The following is a 19,750-nucleotide window of genomic DNA, read 5'->3' as shown; positions in this document are numbered from 1 at the left end:
TTTGTTACCAGTTGCTGCTTTCTCTCACCTCCCCCCCCACCCCCGGGCACTCTGGTAATCCTTTTCCAAGTGTTACTGGGCATGAAAGCAGGGAAATCCTCCAAAAAGATTGGGTGGGCATCACTGCTTTAAATTATTATGATCCAATGACTGAAAAACTATTTGTCAAAAGGAAGTTCTGACTAAGTCTTTCCTATCCAACCAGGCTGAAAAATGAAAGGCATCTTAATGTGCAGGAGAGGGTAGGAGCCCAGTGAGGAGAGAGAATTGGGGAGGGGGGGAGAGAAGAGAGCACTCTTCTCTCAACAGACCCTGGAGACTGATAAGAGCTCACACAGATAAAATATTTATTTTCCATATGTTGCAGAAAGCATTGCCATCACTGTATGTATGCAATATGTGCAAAGGGGTGTGAAATACATACATCAAATGCCACTGATCTGGTTAATTTCCATGCATTTAACATGCTTAATACCTACCATCTCATCAATATGTTTTAATGCATATTTCTTTCCCCATAAAATATGGTCTAGTTAGGAAAGAGCCAGCATCATCCACAGCCTTACTCACTGCCATGTTTCAGCCCAAAATTTGTTGCCAGGGCCAGTACAATGAGAGTTAACAACCAGAAGGTCCTACTGGCTAACTCAGCGGCCTCTGTCACCTTAAAATGCCTTCCCGGTTCTTGAAGCAGCCTTTTTCTCCTAACAGAAATGTTTGCAGCGGGAAGATGAAAATGTTTTTGTACTCTTTGGGCAATTGGAAGAGATTCAGTGAGAATGTCAGCACTGACCGTTGAAAGGCAGGTGCCTGTGGTCATGCTTTTTTTTTTTTTTTTAATACAGAGCTTCACCAGCGTGGCAGGAGGAAGTGCACAATAATTGGTCTGTTTCTCTGTGGAAGTGTTCAGGGTACACCCAGTTTTGCTTTGCATATATTTACGAAACATCTGCCCTTTTCTTGTTCTTAAATCCTTCCCCTTCCCCAGTCCCCCTTCCCTGTTTTCTTTCTTTGTTGTTGTTGGCTTGTTTAACTTCTTCATTGGAGCTTTCATTTTGCAGTTGAGGGGCAACTTCAGGAGAGTATATAATTTTAACACTCAGAAAAGTAAGAAAGAGAGAAAGAAAGGGAGAGAGAAGGAGGGAGAGGGAGAAAAGAAGAAGGATTGAGAGCAAGCTGAAAAGAAGAGAGAGAGTGAGAGTCCACAAGCTTGGCAAACCAACCTTTGGCATGATGACCCGAGGGAAGGTTCTGGTCCGGGGTTTGCCTCTCTGAAATGCTGGCTGGAGTCAGCCAGTGCGCTGCTGCCCTCTAAAGGCTCTAGGGAATAATGTGCAGCCACAGAGCCTTGGTGAGATTCGTCCTCAGATGTGTCTTGTTTATATAATTCGTTTAATCCAACCAAACATGGCATTTTCAATTAATCACTACAGGGTTTGCTCTTTACTCCTTAATAAATTATGAGCTGTAAAAATGGGATCAAAATGACCACATCTGTATATTTCTAGCCATAGACTAAAGCTATGGTTTAGTATTTCTCAAGGAGCTCTGGTGGTTTAGTGCCTAAGGCATTTCACTGCTAACTAGAAGGTTGATGGTTCAAACCCACCAGCCACTCTGTGGAAAGAAGACTGGGCAATCTACTTACATAAAGATTTATCACCTTGGAAACTCAAAGGAGGTTGCTATGAATTGGAATCGACTTGATGGCAGTGAGTCTTGTTTTGTTTTGTTTTTCGGTTAATATTTCTCAGGTCAGGAAACATATTCCAAAAGAACTGTTCGAGGGTGAGATGGAAAATGAATTGATTCTATAGGCAGTGAATGACTGGCATCTATGAAGTTCAGAAACAGCCCAGTGGTGGGAGGATAAGTGAAGTGCTATTAGTAAATGGAGGAGGGGCATAATCCATGAAGTTTGAATTTTCAGTGTTTACTATTTATAGAGGAAGTTCCAAGACTGTTTGGCTATAAATATTCTCCAAGAGTAATCCTTGAAACAACAGACAGGAGAGTGTGGTGCAAGACATCAGGTAGGAAGCAGGACCAAATCTAGGGAAGGAAGCAAGGTCATTTATATGTACAGCAATACAATTTTTGCATTGTTAAAAATAAAACCATAATGTTGGATTGTTTGGATATATATCTATATTTAAAAGAGGGCTTCCTTAGTTTCCTGAAGCACACACCTGAAACTAGCCCAGGCCTTATCTAAAAGCATCAGAGATTTTTTTTTTTTTTCTGTTAAATTGTATCTGTCATTGGTGTTTATTCTCTATATTTAAATGAATCATGAGCACCAGCCTTGCTTTAGTGAGCAAATGCATCCTGCTCTTGATCAAATGCCCTCCATGGATTCAAATGAAAAGCAGCCAGTCAAGGTAGATTTCACTGCTGCATAAAGAGTAGGAGACTTAATTGGGGTCCAAACTATGACTGCTCTCAAAATACTCTTCAATCTCAGCTCCATTATATTCAATCAATGAACACACATTGAATGACAGCTTTGTGTAAGTTACTTTCCATAATAGACTACATGATGAATTTTGGGAAGGCAGGAACGATGCTTATTTTATTCCCTACCCCATGCTGGCCCATCAAGGTGCCTAATAAATATTTGTGAAATGAATAAGGGAACAATTGAATAGTGGGAGGGAAGGAAGAAGGAAAGAATTGATGAACACATGGAATACAGAAATCTTTAAGATATTTCCTTGCCTCTGAGAGCTTACAATCTCATAGGAGGGATAAGCTCATAAAAAACTATTACTGAAATAAAGTGTAGTGAGTTAATCCAGAGAAGTTTTAAAACAAAAAAACAAACAAACAAAAACACTTTTGGGTATTTTGCAGGGGAGATTTCAGAGACAGAGATAAAGAAAGCACAAGAGCAAGAAGTCCTGTCTGTGGGGTGTTAAAAGCTAAAGCAGCCATCTAAGACACAGCTATTAGTTTCTCCTCATCCAGAGCAAATAAGAGTGAAGAAAGTCAAAGACATATGAAAACAATTAGTCTAAGGGACTAATGGACCACTGGACCATAGGAACCTCAGGCTGTATGACCGTGAGAGCAGGAGAACTAGATGGCATCTGGCTATAGATGCCAACCACTCAGAAAGGGATCAAAACTAGAGAACCTGGACAGAGTGGGAGAACTAAAAAAAAAAAAAAAAAAAAAATGTGGAACAAAATTCAAAAACAGAAAAATGACCAGAATTACTGGCCAGATAGAGGCTGATAAAACCTTAAAGACTATGGCCCAGGGTTACCCTTTGGGCCTGGAAATAGATTCATTCAGCCTAACAATAGATAGGCCTACAAGCTGTACAACTACCCCAGGAATATGCACCCCTTACAACAGTCAGCTATGAGAGATTGGAAGGGCAACATTTGCATAGGGGAAAAGCTAGACAGGCAGGAAAGCATAAGAAAGAAGGACACAGGGAAGGGGTGACCACAGGGAGGAGGTGGGAGGAGAACCATGCTATTGTGGGGATAGTAATTGGTGCCATGAAAGAATATGTGTATGAACTGTTGAGTGTAAAAAGAATCTGCTTTGTAAAATTGCACCCAAATCACAATAAAAAAAATAAATAAAATAAGTCCTATCTGATACACAGGGATTAAGACATTAAAAATACGAAGACAATATTTAATAAACATGAAAGATAAGTGTGTTTTCAGCAGAGATGAAAAGAAGGGCATTCCAAGCAGGAGAAATAACTTGAGCAAAGATATAGAGCCAAAGATGCAGATTCCCAGAATGTTCTGGGAGTATTGAAGAAATTTAAGAGTCCACTATATCCACTATATCCAATACATGTGAGATAAACTGGAACAGAGACGGAAGTGACCTTGAATATCAGGCTAGTATGGTCTTGTCATATTTATTGAATGCAAAAAAGAAGGAATGGAAAGATCAAGGAAGGCAGAGCTCAGGTTAGCAACCAATAGTCTAGATGAAAAGTGTTAGGGTGAGTATAATGAAAATGGAAAGGAAACATAGATATGAAAAATATGAAGGAAGCAAAACTGTCAGAATTTGTTGACTAAATTGGTTTTAAGGTCACCTGATGACAACATTAATAGAAAAAAAGGGGCATGAGAGGAGGCATTAGTTTTCATGGAAAAAAATGTGTTGGGGTTTGGATATGTTATCTTTGTATTTATGAAAACCAGAATATCAGTTCCGTAGGGCCCTTGTAGACACTCAAGATTTGGGAGTTGGTCCCATGATTACCTACTCAACAGTTTGGTAAAGCATTGCAATTGTTGCTTCTCCTATATTGACTTCCTCCATACAGAAAAATATGTCTGAAACTCTCCCCTTTATTCTAATCTTTACCATTCCAGCTCTGCCTCCCTCCCTCTGAAGAAGCAGATTTGATTTCACAACCTGTTGGACCAGGAACACAGTATGCTAATCACAACACCATATTCTGCGAGGGCAGATTTAACTACCCCGTACAACAACTCTCAATACAAAATATTCCCTGTGACAAGTCCATTGCCATGCTCATAGAAACAAGGGAACATGGGAACAAATCTACTTACAGCAAATTCTGTACTGCATATAATCTACCAAAAGGGGAAAAATAAAGCTTTCTCTGGTCACCATCCACATGATAGAAAAAGGAACAGGACCAAGGAAATGTGGGGAATGTTCAGGGAATGACTCACAATCCAGTTTGGCTAGGGTCATGCCGTATAAGCTAAGTATTTATTAATTTAGTATCAATTGCTTTGCCCTGGGAAGAGAAGATCTGAGTTGACCCATAGCCGAGTTCTTTTACTTTCTATTCCTGACCCCAAATAACAGTAACTAACAAAGTACTTGCTAATTCCCTTCACCCAGTCTCTTCCTCATACTCCAAAACACAAACTCACACTCCTAAACTCCAGGATTGTGTGCTAAGTCAAAAAACAAAGGGAATCTTAAACTTATGATGGGTAAAAAGTTAGGGTAGAGGGTTTCTATGTGACCTTTCCCTCTTCCCCTACTGGAACCTAAGCTCTTCTTTTCACTTTTCATTTCCTACTTAACAAAAGGGCCTGCAAATTTAGATTTTGATTTGAAATAGTGTGTTAATTTCAAACAAAATCTAGTAATAGTAAAAAATTAGAATGTTCCATAATGTGTTCCATGAAAAGAAACTTCAAGCTGGAAGGAACCTTCAAGGCCTTCTAATCCAAGCCCTTTATTTTACAGATGAGGAAACTGAAGCCCAGAAAGGTGAAGTGAGGTGCCCAAGGCCACACAGCAAGTTAGAGGCCCAGCTAGTACCATAGCTCAAGTCTCCTGACTCCCAGCCCAGTGCTCCTCCCGTTACTCCACGGGTCCTGTCTCTAATCCTCCTGACAAATGCTAGAACGGTAAACCTCCACTAGTATTTTTCCAGACCATGTTAAAACTCTTGAAGGGGGGGGAGAAAAAAAAGATGCTTTCTTGGATAATGTCAGCCATACGTAGCTCAAGCTGTCTAAAGTTCTGGGACAGGGTCTTTTTATGCAGCCAACAGAGTCCAAATGTGGTGCTGTTTGGTTGGCCCATATGCTTTCATGTGTTCCCAGTTAGGCCATTACTGGAGGGAAAAAACAAGAATCAGCTTGTTTTAAAACAAGGGACATACTGGACTCCCTCCCATCCCCCCTTAGGAAAAAAAAAATCAAGTTATCTTTAACAGATTCTAAAAATGCCTTTTCCCAAATATGCAGTCAGTTCCTTCAAAGGGCTCTTTGTTTATTTTCAGGAAGAAACCCAAGACAGCTGAAAACCAGAAGGCATCTGAGGAGAATGAGATTACTCAGCCGGGTGGATCCAGCGCCAAGCCGGGCCTTCCCTGCCTGAACTTTGAAGCTGTTTTGTCTCCAGACCCAGCCCTCATCCACTCAACACATTCACTGACAAACTCTCACGCTCACACCGGGTCATCTGATTGTGAGTACACCAGTAAGGTGATGGTGACTTTGCTGTGCTTGGAACAGTGCTTCCCTGGGCTCTGGCTTCTTTGCATTCAGCACAAGTCATTTCCTTTTGGTCTTCTAATGCTGCCGCCATTTTGATCCAGCCAACATCCGTACTTTCAAAGCTAGAGTGTGTTTTAAAGCCAGGTGACCAGTCATGTGCCCTCAAAAGGCTGATAAATTGCAAAAAGTACATTCTCTTTCAGGACATTACCTCAGAAAAAAAAAAGGAAAAAGAAGCTGTGTTGAAGCTTTTTAAGTATTCTTTTGTCCCCATGATTTGAAAAACAGCATTTCTAGCATTGCTAAATTGAACAACCAAATGTAGACCTCAAAAGGCCAGTTAGACACAAGGAAACATCCATTTTGAAATTACATAACAAAAGTCAGATTTGCATTAGTTATTAGAGTCTCATGTAGCTTGGCTGAATTTCTGTCTTTCCAGTTTTTAATTTACTTTGATGTGGTTAAAGGATAGCATAAATTTACAAAAGAAAAGAGAATGGCTTCCAAGAATTTAGAAGCCACCCAGACTTCACGTAGCCAATAAGAATTCAGGTTAAAAATATTTTTTAATTAAAAAAAACTGCCTAAGGGCTAAATTTGGAAATGGGCAGCTTAATGAGATTGTGCTATTGAAATCACTTCATTGCTGTTTATTTTTGCTGTCTTACCACTGATCGGGGAGTCACTTCTTCAAATTCTATTTTAGGTAAGTTGATAAATCACGTTTAGGAGATTTTTTTTTTCTTTCTTTCTGAGAGGCAACCCAGTACTTCAGAGAGAAAGAAACACATGTGTTGACATTGGAAGGAATGGAATAACTTTGTGGTTCAATCTCAAAGAATATTGCTTTTAGTCTGGAGATACCCAACAACTGTTCTGCATTGGTCCCCATAAAAAATATCTCATAGCAGGTCAAAAAAAAAAAAAAAATTAACTGCCATCGAATCACTTCCGACTGGTAGCAACCCCTCCTTGGGTTTCCAAGGTAGTATCCCTAGGGAAGTAGAATGCCCAACATTCCTTCTGAGGAGTGGCTGGTAGGTTTGAACCACCAGCCTTCTGGTCAAATGCCTTAGGGACTACAATATTCTGCTTTAGAATGCATACGATAAGACCAAGAAAGTTTTGTTTTCAAAAAAGGACTCCATTTATCTTGCCCACAAAGACAAATAGTATTAACTAGGAAATGACATTTTAAATCTCTTGCTGTTATTTTTCTGACAGAACAAATGTAAAAACTGTGCAAAGAGGGCAAGGGGTGAATGATTGTGGGAGGTGCCATTCCCTTCTTGCTTTATCATAATAGTCTCTAGATAAAGGGAAAAGACCTAGGGGCAGGAATTAGGGTGAAAGGAGTTTGTCCTACTAATGACTGGGCTGAGACCAAACTCCAGCTGTCACTAGAAAATGAAAAGAGATGTAACAAGATCCAAATCTACATGACCCACATGATTGGTAAAGTCAAAGTTACAGTTTCTGTAGAGAAACGTGGTGGTCAGAAGTGGGAACTGTATTCTGTAGACCATCCTAGTAGTAGCATCCTTGAACCTTCTTGCCTGGCAGTCTCCAGCCTAATAGTAATTACAGAAAGAAATGGGAAATAGCATGGCACAGTGCCCATAGACATGTGTGCACTGCCCCTACCTACCAGGAAGGTAGCCTGTTCCTGTGGAGAAGGGCCTGGGGCTTTAGCAAGCAGACCTTCATTGCCTGGCTTTCTGCCACACCTTATGGAGAAGATTACATAGAATGGCCCTAACCCAGAAATCCCAGGTTATAGCAAAATGACTGTTTCACTGAACAGAAAAACAAAACAAAACACCAGGCACATTTATTGTACTTTACCATAAGCATCCTCCCGGCCAGGCTAGAATTAGCATGAGATACGCACAAGGAAGGATACAAGAACGCTACCACTAAAGAGTTCCTCATTGAACCTTAGGAAGCCAGTGGATCTGAGCTCAGTAGGGTGTTTCAGAATGAAATTGGAAGGAGAAGAAGTAAGGAGGGGAACTCTAATCTCCAGCTGTTTGGAAATTCATTTTGATTTTGCCATTAAGATGTTTAAGTCTTCTCTGCTCCAACCTGTTGCCGAAGTTGATTCTCCTTCTCTCCACATGGATTGTTGTTTGTCCTGATTTGAGCCTACACTTAGAAGAAAATTGTTTTTTAGGAAAGAGTCACAAAAATCTGTCCAATTGGAGATTGTTTGAGAGAAGACAGAAAAAGGTTTATTTTAAGCTGTTAAAATCTTGAATGCTCTTCTTGCTTTCAAGAGATTTTATTTTAATTTTATTTTTTCACTTCCAAATGTCATTCTTACCATAACCAAAACCAAACCCACTGCCATCGAGTTTAGTCCAACTCATAGCAACCCTCATTGGGTTTCTGAGGCGGTAAAACTTTACAGAAGTAGATTGCACCATCTTCCTTCCTTGGAGCGGCTGGTGAGTTTGAACAGCCAACATTTTGGTTAGCAGTCTTCTGGTTAGCAGTGCCTTAGGCTCTATGCCACCAGAGCTCCTTCAGTCTTACCATAGATTAATTTAAAGGACTAATTTCTTTAAGGTAAAATATTTAGTTCCTATTTAGAACTACTAGATTTGGGAATTTTAAAAATAATATTCTTGACTTGTTGGTCTCTTTAACTTCAGAAACTTTCCACCAGTGTGTGATATTCTAAGTTTTCAGAAGTGCCTGAATTTGTATAGCACCTTGTCATTTGTTGTGTATTTAGCAAAAGTATCCTTAGTGGTGCCTTAATGCCCATTTTCTGTCCACCAGTGTGATTCTTCCCAATTTACAGATGAGAAAACTGAGAAAATTGACACCCAGACAGATGAAGTGATTTGCTCATAGTTAACTTATTCAGGTCCTAAGGGATGTTTTTGGATTTGCTCTCACTGTAAAAAGACAGAATTCTCTATCCCAAGCCCATTCCTGACTCTTAACAAGCAGTTTGAATGTGTGCAACTTATGAATATTGATTACCAGGTTATAGAAACATGATGGATAAAACATTGACACACAAGAAAAATCAACTCTCGGTATGGGCTGGTAAGGGGGGCTAGGGAGTCCCTGGGTGATGCAGATGGTTAAGTGCTCAGCTACTAACTGAAAGGCTGGCAGGTCCAAACTCACCCAAAGCCACCTCAGATTATAGCCAAGTGATCTGTTTCTAAGAGGTCACAGCCTTGGACACCCTGTAGAGCACAGTTCTGCTCTGGAATATATAGATTGCCGTAAGTCAGAATTGACTAAATGACAACTGGTTAAGGGTAGATAAGTCATGGTGTGTTTGCCTATGAAAGACATTGGCTATGTTTTAGAGCAAAGAACACAAATCTAACTGCTTAAATTCTCAGTTGGCTATTTAACGTGCTCAGCCACTTCAGATTTGGAAAAAAAAAAAAAAAAATCCCGGTGGTATTTGAAACAAGAAAGAATACAGTTGAGCAATGGCTTCATTTGTGAGATGATGAGGTTCATGTTGCTGCTGAAATGCATGCTGCTTTGCAGTGCCTACTAACACAATTTCCTTTTAACACTATTCCTCCATTACCACCTCGCTTGTCACCCCTTTACCATTCCTAAAAGTCTAATGGCAAACAAATTCAGATAATGATAATGGAAGGCATGGAGGCAAGTTTTGGAATGCAAAGGGAACAAAAACTCTGTGGTGTTTGTGAGGGAACAGTTACCTACTGAACAAGGCAGAGTCTGAGCTATGGCAAGTTCTAATGCAAATCCTTTGATGGGATTAAATGAAGTTAGTAGAGCAGACCAACCTCTCCATATGAAAAACCTTTCTTGACAACTACCCAGCTGTAGCACATCACAATCATATACATGCAATGTGATGAGGGAAAAAAAAACAACCAAACTCACTGCCGTCGAGTCGTATTTGACTCATAACGACCCCTCCTTAGATTTCCGAGGCGGTATCACTACAGAAGTAGATCGCCCAATCTACCTTCAGAGGAGTAGCTGGTGGTTTTGAACTGCCAGCCTTCTGCGTCTCAGTCAAATGCCTTAGACATTATGCCTAAACCTTTGCTTGTATATTTCTTCCATTTTGTTTTCCCCAAAATAAGTCTCCTATTGAGGGGAGAAGTGGGTCTCCTTTCTTTGCGATCCCACACTTGGCTATAGGTACACCTATTCCAGGGTCTTCCTTTTGTGGGAAGCCGATATCCATGTTTTGCACTGGCCTCATCAGACTGTCTCTTTCTTTGTGTCCTTGCCAAGACGCACTTATGCATTAACAGTTTTTATTTATTTTTAATTTAACCTTTACACATTACCAAACTGTTGTGTGGGTGGCTTTAACTTTAGCTCTGTAGGTAGTATGACTCTGCTGGGGCTGAATATTGTTGAAGCGACCCATGGGCTCTTCCTTTTCTCTCTCTTGCCATCCACCTTCATTGCCCTTCCCCCTCCAAACCCTTTGCTTCACTCGTCCAAGTCTCCGTGATTAAAATTTTTAGTACACTTGGCTCATTTTGAACTTTTAAGCAATTTTTTAGAGAACAAAACAAAGAGGATTTTTATGGCAAACTCCATTAATGCCACATTAAGCCTGACATTTTAATTACTCCAAAGTCAGGAAATGCAAAGTTCAGGTTCCCACAGCAACAGAAACTGTCCCCACCAGTGACTGCATCACAGCAGATTCTTTCATTCCCTGATTACACAACACTGGGCATGGGGACATTGTTTTTATCCACGTATGTGGAAAGGAGCACAGCTTTTATCCTTTGTTTTTTTCCTGTAACTACAGTTGAGGATATGGGTCTTTAGCTTCCCCCTCAAAACCATCTATATGTATTATCCTGGAACGGAAGACTATTATAGCTCTACATGTGCACACGGACAGAATTAAAGTTGCTGTGGGAACATTAACTCTGATTTCCGGACTTCCGTGCCAGTCACATTTAAACCATAATGCTGTAATTTTTGGCATGTAATAAATGTGCATTTCATGTACACAGACAGAAAGAAGCATAAAATGTATTTTAAAGAGCAATTAATTACTAACTTTGTGATTAAAAAACATTTGGTGCATGTTCCTTCCCATTTAGCATCAGCTGCTGGTCTTAGCCAGGCCTAATAGATGACATACTGTGTCTCATCCTGTATCTCAGATGTACTTACTGTATGTTCCTGTTCTTCTAGATAATTAATTCCCTTAGTAAAGCTGTAGGGGGGAAACAAAATGGAAGGAATATGCAAGCACGTAAATAGGGTAAGGGATATTTTGAAGGAAGTGATTCATTTCTGCAAATAAACCTCTTAGTCCCTGATGAAGAGCCAGAAAATCTGCTAAGTGGGTGTAGACAAAGGTTTCTGGCCACCTTAGAGCATCTGGTCCCGAGCGATAAGAACAACTTGAAAGCAGATTTTCCCATGAATTCTGGGCATGCCCACTGGAGGAGTGATTTTACTCTGTAATAACTTTTCAGGCTTAAGGCTGAAAAAGTTATTTTACTCTGTAAAATAACTCTGGAAAGAACTTTTCTGTTTACATTCATTCTGGAAAAGAAAAGTGGTAGGGAATCAGGTGAGACATGGGTTTTGCCAAAGAACCCCTGGCTTAGAGTAGTGTTTCTCCCTTTTTTAGAATTGGAAATTGATGACCCTTTGTGTTGGAGAAAGGGGTATTAAAAAAAAAAAAAAAAAAAAACACCACCTGCTTGAACAGGGTTGTGAGTGAAAGAAATTAATAGCAATACTCTATGGTATAGTGTTGAAAACATGTGCATGCTTGAGTGTATGAACCTGGGTAGGATAGATTATCTACTGAAAGGATGTGTAGTTTAAACTCAGGGAAAGCTTTAAGGGAATGCTCATGAGGAATTTGAAACTCGGCTATTGCTATTTGTTCATTATCTCTCCTGTTATGTGTTACTTTTTGTTCAGTTTGATTGCATATGGTGTTTAACCTTTAAGAGAGATACTTTAGTTTTACAGGGCTCTGATTTGCTTTTACTCAGGCTGTCTGTATGTGTGAATGTATGTCTGTATGAGTGAAAACTGCTCAAGCAAGTTTGAAGTGTCTGGCAAACTTGACTGTGTGCTCACAAAGTTTCCAGTCGGAAAGCTGATTCAGTGTAAAATCTTCCAAAAACTTCCTGAGGCACCTGTTCACATGAAAAGATTGGATTTCTGTTGGAGGTGCTCAGAAGGCAGTGTTTATAACTGAAGATCTCTGTTTGGAGTGCCAAAAAATGAAAAACATTTTGGCCCAAAAAAAGCTCCATAAATGTTCAAAATGTATAATCAAACAAAAGCTTCATTTGGATTCAAATGCATGTATCTCAGCAGATGTGTCTAAACTAACTGGAATCCCACAGGAACAGCTGAACTGGATTTTGGTATATCTTGATAACTGAAAGAGTTATTCTTAGACTTTGGAAGGACAAAAATGGTCCATCTGTGAAGATCCGTAATAGAGACATGGCAAAAAAACAGCATCCTCTGAAAGAGGTTATTTATGGAATTTAGGACAAGTTGGATAATCCTGAAAACATTTTGGGGTCACACTAATTTGCAGAAGAAATATAGCCAAAACTGGATGGAATAAGCAACCACAGACAGTTATTGTCCTATGGCTTGCTATTAATTTTTTAATAGATTCCATACCAGTTAACTAGTAAATAGAGCAACTTTGTAGAACTAAATGTTCACACTGCCCCAAATCGCCCTGAATTTCTTTTTTTACAATGCTTCATATAAGGAAATTTTTTCTGCCATTTTATTAACCAAGTAAACTTCTTACCTATTAAGTGTGAATTCCTTTCTTTAAAGCTAGTCTTTCCCTTTTTAAAATGTCAGCTTCCTGCCTCAGAGTTAATTGACATGTAATCTCTGTGGAATTCTTTCTATTACTTTTGATACCCTCTTATTTTCCTTTTTATTTTATTTGCATATGTGTGTTTATATGTGCTTTGTGCCTAGTCTAGCATTTACACATTAAAAGGCTAGTTAACTTTTTTAATTTGCTCTAGTTTCCTAGCGTTCCCACTTACTATATCTGAGGAAACATTTATTTTCAAATACATATTTCTTAAAAGTTCTTATCTTCATTTACCTCTTTTTATTTTTATTCTATTTTATTCGTTTTTAAAACTTGCCCTCTTTTTATAAAACCTGCCCTTCCCCTATAACACTGATTCAATGGTCACTTCGTATAGGAGTTTCTAGTAGTCATTCTTTATCTCATTCATTCAGACAGTCATTCACTTTGTTGTTAGTTTAGTCATTCAACAGATATTGAATCACTGCTTCTGTGCCAAGTCCTCAGCTAGGACTAAGGAGGAAGATACGAATAAAATACTGATCCCTTAATTTAGGAATTCACAGTGTTTCTAAGCACTTTACTGAACACTTTACTAAACCTGTCAGCCTGTAAAGGGGTAAGTACAATGCAGTACTAAAGCTTTCAACTAGACACAAAATGGGAGTCCCTGGATGACACAAAAGGTTAAGCACTCCGCTACTAGCCTAAAGGTAGATGGTTTGAATCCATCCAGAAGTGCCTCAGAAAACAGGGCTTGCAATCTGCTTCAGAAAGATCACAACATTGAAAACCCCATGGAGCAGTTCTACGTTGTACACAACGGGCTGCCATGAGTCAGAATTGACCCAAGGGCAACTAACAACAATAAACAAAATGATACGAAGCTCCCGAGGCAGGGACCTGGAACAGTGTGGAAAGCTTTCAGGGACTGTGACATTAGATCCGGGAATACAGGATGAGTAAAGTGGAGGGGAGGACCCTCAAGGAGATGGATTGACACAGTGTCTGCAACAATGGGCTCAGGTATAGGAAGTATTGTAAGACTGGCACAGGACTAGGCAGTGTTTTGTTCTGTTGTACACAGGGTTGCTATTAGTCAAAATTGGCTCAACAGCACCTAACAACCACAACACGCAGGATGAGTAGGTATGTGTAAAGTAGAAGAGTAAGGAATGGCATTCCTTATGGAAGGAACAGAGGTAAAGGCACAGAAAAACACAGAAGAGCATGGAGTTTTCAGGAAACAGAATTTAGCTAGGATGCTCAGGCCTTCTTCCTTTCAGCCTCAATTTAATCTTGTAACAGTTTATATTTAGGCAACATTGCCTGTTATAATTCAGTCCCTTTCAGAGACAACGTTGCTTTCCAATTAAATAATAAAGCACTTGCTTATTTTCTAATAGGCAAAAGTGCTCTTTCTTCCATGCAGTCAGCGGAGGTAGGAGATATTATGAGGGAGCTAATGAAATGGCTTCGGAGCTCTGGTAGCATAGTGGCTAAGGCACTTGACTGCTAACCAGAAGGCTGGGGGTTCAAACCCACCAGCCACTCCTTGGAAGGAAGATGGGGCAATCTACTTCTGCAGTGATACTTCCTCGGAAACCCAAGGAGGGGTTGCGATGAGTTGGGTCTGACTCGACAGCACATAACAACAACGATTTGGGAGCTCTGGTGGTGCAGTGCCTAAGGCATTTGACTGCTAACCAGAAGGCTGGTGGTTCAAAGCCACCAGCCACTTCTCCAAAGGAAGATTGGGCAATCTAATTCCATAGAGATACTGCCTCGGAAACCCAAGGAGGGGTTGCTATGAGTTGGATCCGACTCGATGGCAGTGAATAATCATGATTTATTGATCAACGCATTTCCAAATAACTTTTGTTATTGAGAAAGTTCATTCCTGGAACCACAGAGTCACCTATAGGTGTCATGTTGAAACTCTGTCATTGACCTGTAACTCCTTAGACTCTAGCCATCTTTCCGCTTAGGAAATGTCCTAGGGTCCCTTGGCAAATATGGTGTCATTGTCCTTTGCCTCAGGCTACACCATGCCAGATTGCTTTCCCAGATATTGCATGGGTGTGCTTATGATTGTCCACACATATTGTTAAAATCAACTGCCAATTTTCAGGGTACTATTCTGTTCTTCATTATCCCTGGGTGGCACAAATAGTTAAGTGCTCTGCTGCTAACCAAAAGGTTAGAGGTTTGAGTCCAGCCAGAGGCACCTTGGAAGAAAGCTCTGGTGACCTATGTAAGAAAAATCACCTATTCAAAACTCTAAGGACCACAGTTCTACTCTGATGCACATGGGGTCACTTTGAATCAGAATCAACTTGATGGCAAGTGGCTTTTTTGTTTCTCTTCTGTTCTTCATCTTGCCTTCTCATCTCTTGCTGAAGTACACTTTTATTCTTATCTACAGCTGTGAGTGACAGTTTTATACGTGCTTCTTCTACTCATGGCAAATTTCATTATACAAAATTAGTGTTCCTCATATCTGACAGGGTTTCTTACATCCTGACTTCAAAAAACAAAAACAAAAAACAACAACAACAAAAAACCTACTTGCACCATTGTCCTGAAGAATGGATCATTTAGGATCAGTTAAGAGCATGCATGAGGATTCTTTAAAGTGGTCCTTATTTTAAGGAATTTTCAAGTCAGATCCTTGTACCAGTCACTTCACAACTAGGTACCATAAGTCAAATCCCTTCTCAGCAGAATAAGCACTTTCTGCTTTCTATTTTGCTTTTCTTCTGCCTCCACATCCTTTGTTCTTTCTAAGTAATATGTTCCAGTTAGAACTTTTCATCAGCAATGAAAGAGATTAAAGATTACCTGCTCTAAACTCATTATTGTACAAACAAGGAAACTGAGGTCTAAAGACAGCATGTCACACGAGAAGATTTCCCACTTAGTGAGTGATGGGGCCAGAACCAGAATTCTCTTCTCCCACCACACCATGCTGTCTGTTACCAAGTCTGCTTCTGAAAAAACTAACGTTTTCTGACAAGGGGAGTCAGGCCTATTCATTCATCAGTTTGCTGAATACTTTCAATGTGGAAGACCACAGACTAGGTATTGTATAAAATACAGTTTGAGAAACCAGGGCTCCATGCTCAGAAACTTAGCCTCACAGAGAAGATCAGATATATTAACAAACAACTGCTCCACACAATGGTTAATTTAAAGCTGTGTCCCCTTGTACCTGGTCCCACCACAGCATTTGCTGATTCACTTGGCAGTTGTTTTAGTTTCCTAGTGCTACTATAAAAGCACTAGGAAGTGCTATAGCTTTAAAAGAGAAATTTATTTTCTCACAGTTCAGGAGGCTAGAAGTCTGAATTCATCACATCAGCTTTAAGGGAAGAGCCTCCCTCTGTTGGCTCTAGGGGAATATTCTTGTCTCTTTCAGCTTCTGTAGTCCCAGCATTCCTCGGTTCCTTGGCAATCCTCATGTGGCATCTGTCTTCCCTTTGTGTTAGTGCCTCCTTCTGGGTCTAATCTGCCTTTTATATAACTCAGAAGTGATTAGGTTTAGAACACACCCTACACTGATATGGTCCTGTTAACATAACAAAACTCTATTTCCCTAATGGGATTAGATCCACAGATAAAGGCCTTAGGATACCAACACATATTTTGGAGGGACATAACTCAGTCCGTAAAACAGGCATGTGTGGAGTACATTTTATGTGCCTGAATTTTATAGGGTAGACAATGGTGAAGACATAGGCCAAGAATTTTAAAACTTAGGACAGATGGTCAAATCACCATTTCTTAGAAATTAGAAAGTCCATAGTAATTTAATTAATTGTAACATCCAGTTATGTTGATCAGAGAAGGTTTCAATTGCACTCTCTTGAAGGATAGATAGAATTTCATATGAGAAAAGGCATTAGGGGTAAGGTGTAGGCTTCAGTGCACAACTGTGGGAGGGTTTTAAGTAGGAGCAGCCATGATCAGAACTTTGCTTTGGAAGACCTAATTTAGCAGCAGGGGTGTGGAGGATGCCTGGTAGATGTGGGAGTGAGGTGGCAGGAGGGAGCAGAAAGCCCCAGAAAGTATAGGTAACCTGAAAGGGGCTGGAGAGAGTGGATAGGGAGGAGCCAGGCTCAACAGGCTTTAGGGAGCAGAGTGGACAGCTTCTGGCTCTTTCTAAATGTGAAGTAAGAGAAAGGAAAACATCAAAGATAGATCTGGGACCTTAGATCTGAAATCAAACATCTAAGATATTAAGAAGAGAAGAGAAAAAAGGGAATGTTTAGAGACATAGAATGGAACTCAGTTTTATACAGTGCTGAGTGAGATATGAGAGTTACATCCTGTGGAGACAACTAACATTAAATTAAAGTTGGAAATGGAGTACTGGAGTATAGCGGGAAGATTGAAATTAGGGCTAGCACACATTTTGGCCAAGAGGCCGTAGTATAAGCCATAGATGTGGAAGTAAATTTCAAACAAGACTTTGTTTAAAGAAAAAAAAAAAGAAGATAGAACCTTGAGGAATATATGAAACATAAGAAAGAAAATGAAGAACAATCAAAAGAAGGTAGAAAAAAGGTCTGAGAGACAGAAGGGAAAACCAGAGTAATGCAAACAGGCTATCAAAAAAGGGAGGGGCAAGCAGTGTTGGCTGCTGCCATCCCTGTGGAACAAGAGACATGAGAAAAGATCACCTTGGATTTTGGGATTGGTAGGTTCTTGATGCTCCTCAAGAGAATACAGTCAGATGTCAGATGCATCACAAAAAGGAGTTGAATGCCTTTTTTTTTTTTGAAAAAAAAAATGATACAGGAGACTCAAGCCTATTTATAGACTGAGGATTAAAACCATGGGGAAGGAAGACTCTTGCAATTAAATAAGCAAGGTGAAGGAAATAAGATGTCCATTTCACAGGACAGCTGGGATGATAAATACATGCACAAAGAATTTAGAAGACACTACAGAAGCCCAGTGAATCAGTAATTATATTGTGTTAATTGTTTTTCTCTACTTCATCCCAATAATACTTTCTCTTCCTTTTACCTGATAAAAAGTAGTTTTTAAAAGATGTTTACATGGGTTCTTTAGGTGACTTCACAAATGCTTACTCAGTTGCTTACCTTCAGTAATCCTGCAACATGAGGAAGAGTACAGATGTAATATGCTTTGAGCATTTAAATTTTCTGAATACTTAAATCATCCCAAAGCCTAATTCTTTTAAAAACACCACACTTTGTGAACTTCTTTCACGATCATCACAATTCAAGTAATGTAGTTACTAATGTTGTTGTTGTTGTTGTTTGCCGTCGAGTTGGACTCAACTCATAGCGACCCCTCCTTGGGTTTCCGAGGCAGTATCACTACGGAAGTAGATTGCCCCATCTTTCTTCTGAGGAGTGGCTGGTGGGTTTGAACCTCCAGCCTTCTGGTTAGCAGTCAAGTGCCTTAGGCATATGCTACCAGAGCTCCTAATAGCAAACCTATATGTTGTTCTTAGTTCCACCTCCATTTTCATGAAACATCATCATGTTCATTATTTGTGGGAGGGTATTCACTTGTTTACTTTAACTTGTTTACTTGTTTCTCTCTTTGATAGTAAAGGCATTCCTAAGGCCACTGTTGCCTGGACACACAGCATCTAATTACTTCTTTTTCAGAATGGTGACCTGGAACTAACTAAATCAAATGTTACTTTGATCTTTGACTCAATTACCTATAAAACTAAATGAAAATTTTACGTTATCACTACTAGAAATTATATAAATGATGACATGGAAGCATTTTTAACATGAATCTTTATTTCACAAAGCGGAATGAACTCATCATTGTCTAAATGAACCTAGAGGAGGTTTTCTTTTCCTCATTAACTCTAAAACCGAATCTCCTCCTACCCCTGAACAGTTATAGCTAGGCTCATACTATCAGTTTTTATAGCAAGCTCTCATGCAGTATTAAGCCAGGGCAGGCAGAATTTGTAAAAAGCTTTCTGTGGCAACTAGAACACTACATGAACAATTTCAAGTGGTAACTAAACTAATTTTGTCATTCATTTCTTTGCTGGAATCCCATCCTTTCCTGTGTAATCACTTATTGCCTCATTGTCTCACATCTCAAGCGGGTATTTTGGTAGAAAAAAAGATAATGGAAGAAACTTCTGCTACTGTGCCTATTTTTATGAGTCACAGAAATGATATGTACAAATTCTGAAATTAAAATCCTTCAAAGTTTATCCCAGGGAAGAGGATACATGTTCTATCATCAGGAAAATACTATAGGTCTCTGCATGAAGGCCTGTTTTGTTTTGTTTTCAGTTTTGAGAGAATGCCCAGAAATTGTATTGCTGTTATTAACTGCCATCTCAGTCAGCCTCTGATTCTTGCACAACAGGATCAGAACATTGTGGTCCGTAGGTTTTCATTGGCTGATTTTTGAAAGTGTATCACCAGAAATCTAGCCTATTCCGTTTTATTCCTTATGGAAAGGTCCCAGAGGGGTGGCTGGATCCTGGGACTTCTTAACCAAAACAAATCCACTGCCATCAAGTCAAGTCTGACTCATAGTGACCCTGGAGAACAGAGTAGAACTGCCCCGTAGCATTTCCAGTGCCGTAAATATTTACAGAAGCAGACTGCCTTATCTTTCTCCTGTGGAGTAGTTGTGGGTTTGAACCACTGCCCTTTTGGTTAGCAGACTGTTTTATTCACAGCACCACCACAGCTTCTTTCTGGGTCTTAAGTGGCCTAGTAATCCTGGGTTAGCACGCTAAGAGGAGCTCCTGAGTGGGCCCGGTTTCCTCGCACAGTGATATAGACAGAGGCTTTAGGCAGAAGGGTATCCCCATACATGCTTCAGAGCAGAGATTTTTGACCTGGAAGCCTTAGACTCAACTGGTACCATGACTGTGCCTCCAGTCACCACTCAGAGTCTGTGGGCCTCCTGAGAAGATATGCACACACATGTGCACATTTGCATGTGTACTGGCCTGGGACACAGGTTT

General features: G+C 39.9%; 1 protein-coding gene across 1 annotated transcript in view; it reads left to right on the top strand.

Annotated features, from left to right (window-relative positions):
• Nucleotides 1-5,753: 5,753 nt before the first annotated feature.
• ZBTB20 (zinc finger and BTB domain containing 20) overlaps nt 5,754-19,750 on the top strand; it is a 45,671-nt gene continuing 31,674 nt past the window's right edge. The window contains exon 1 of the mRNA XM_007947845.2: nt 5,754-5,937. The gene's annotated coding sequence lies outside the window, so the exon portion shown is untranslated. The remainder of the gene's footprint in view (nt 5,938-19,750) is intronic.

The sequence above is a fragment of the Orycteropus afer genome, unplaced genomic scaffold, assembly GCF_000298275.1.
Source record: "Orycteropus afer afer isolate SDZICR_OR568_19922 unplaced genomic scaffold, OryAfe1.0 scaffold00195, whole genome shotgun sequence".
Classification (NCBI taxonomy): Eukaryota; Metazoa; Chordata; class Mammalia; order Tubulidentata; family Orycteropodidae; genus Orycteropus; species Orycteropus afer.
The sequence above is the reverse complement of the archived record's forward strand: the minus strand, read 5'-3'. Positions and strand labels throughout refer to the sequence as shown.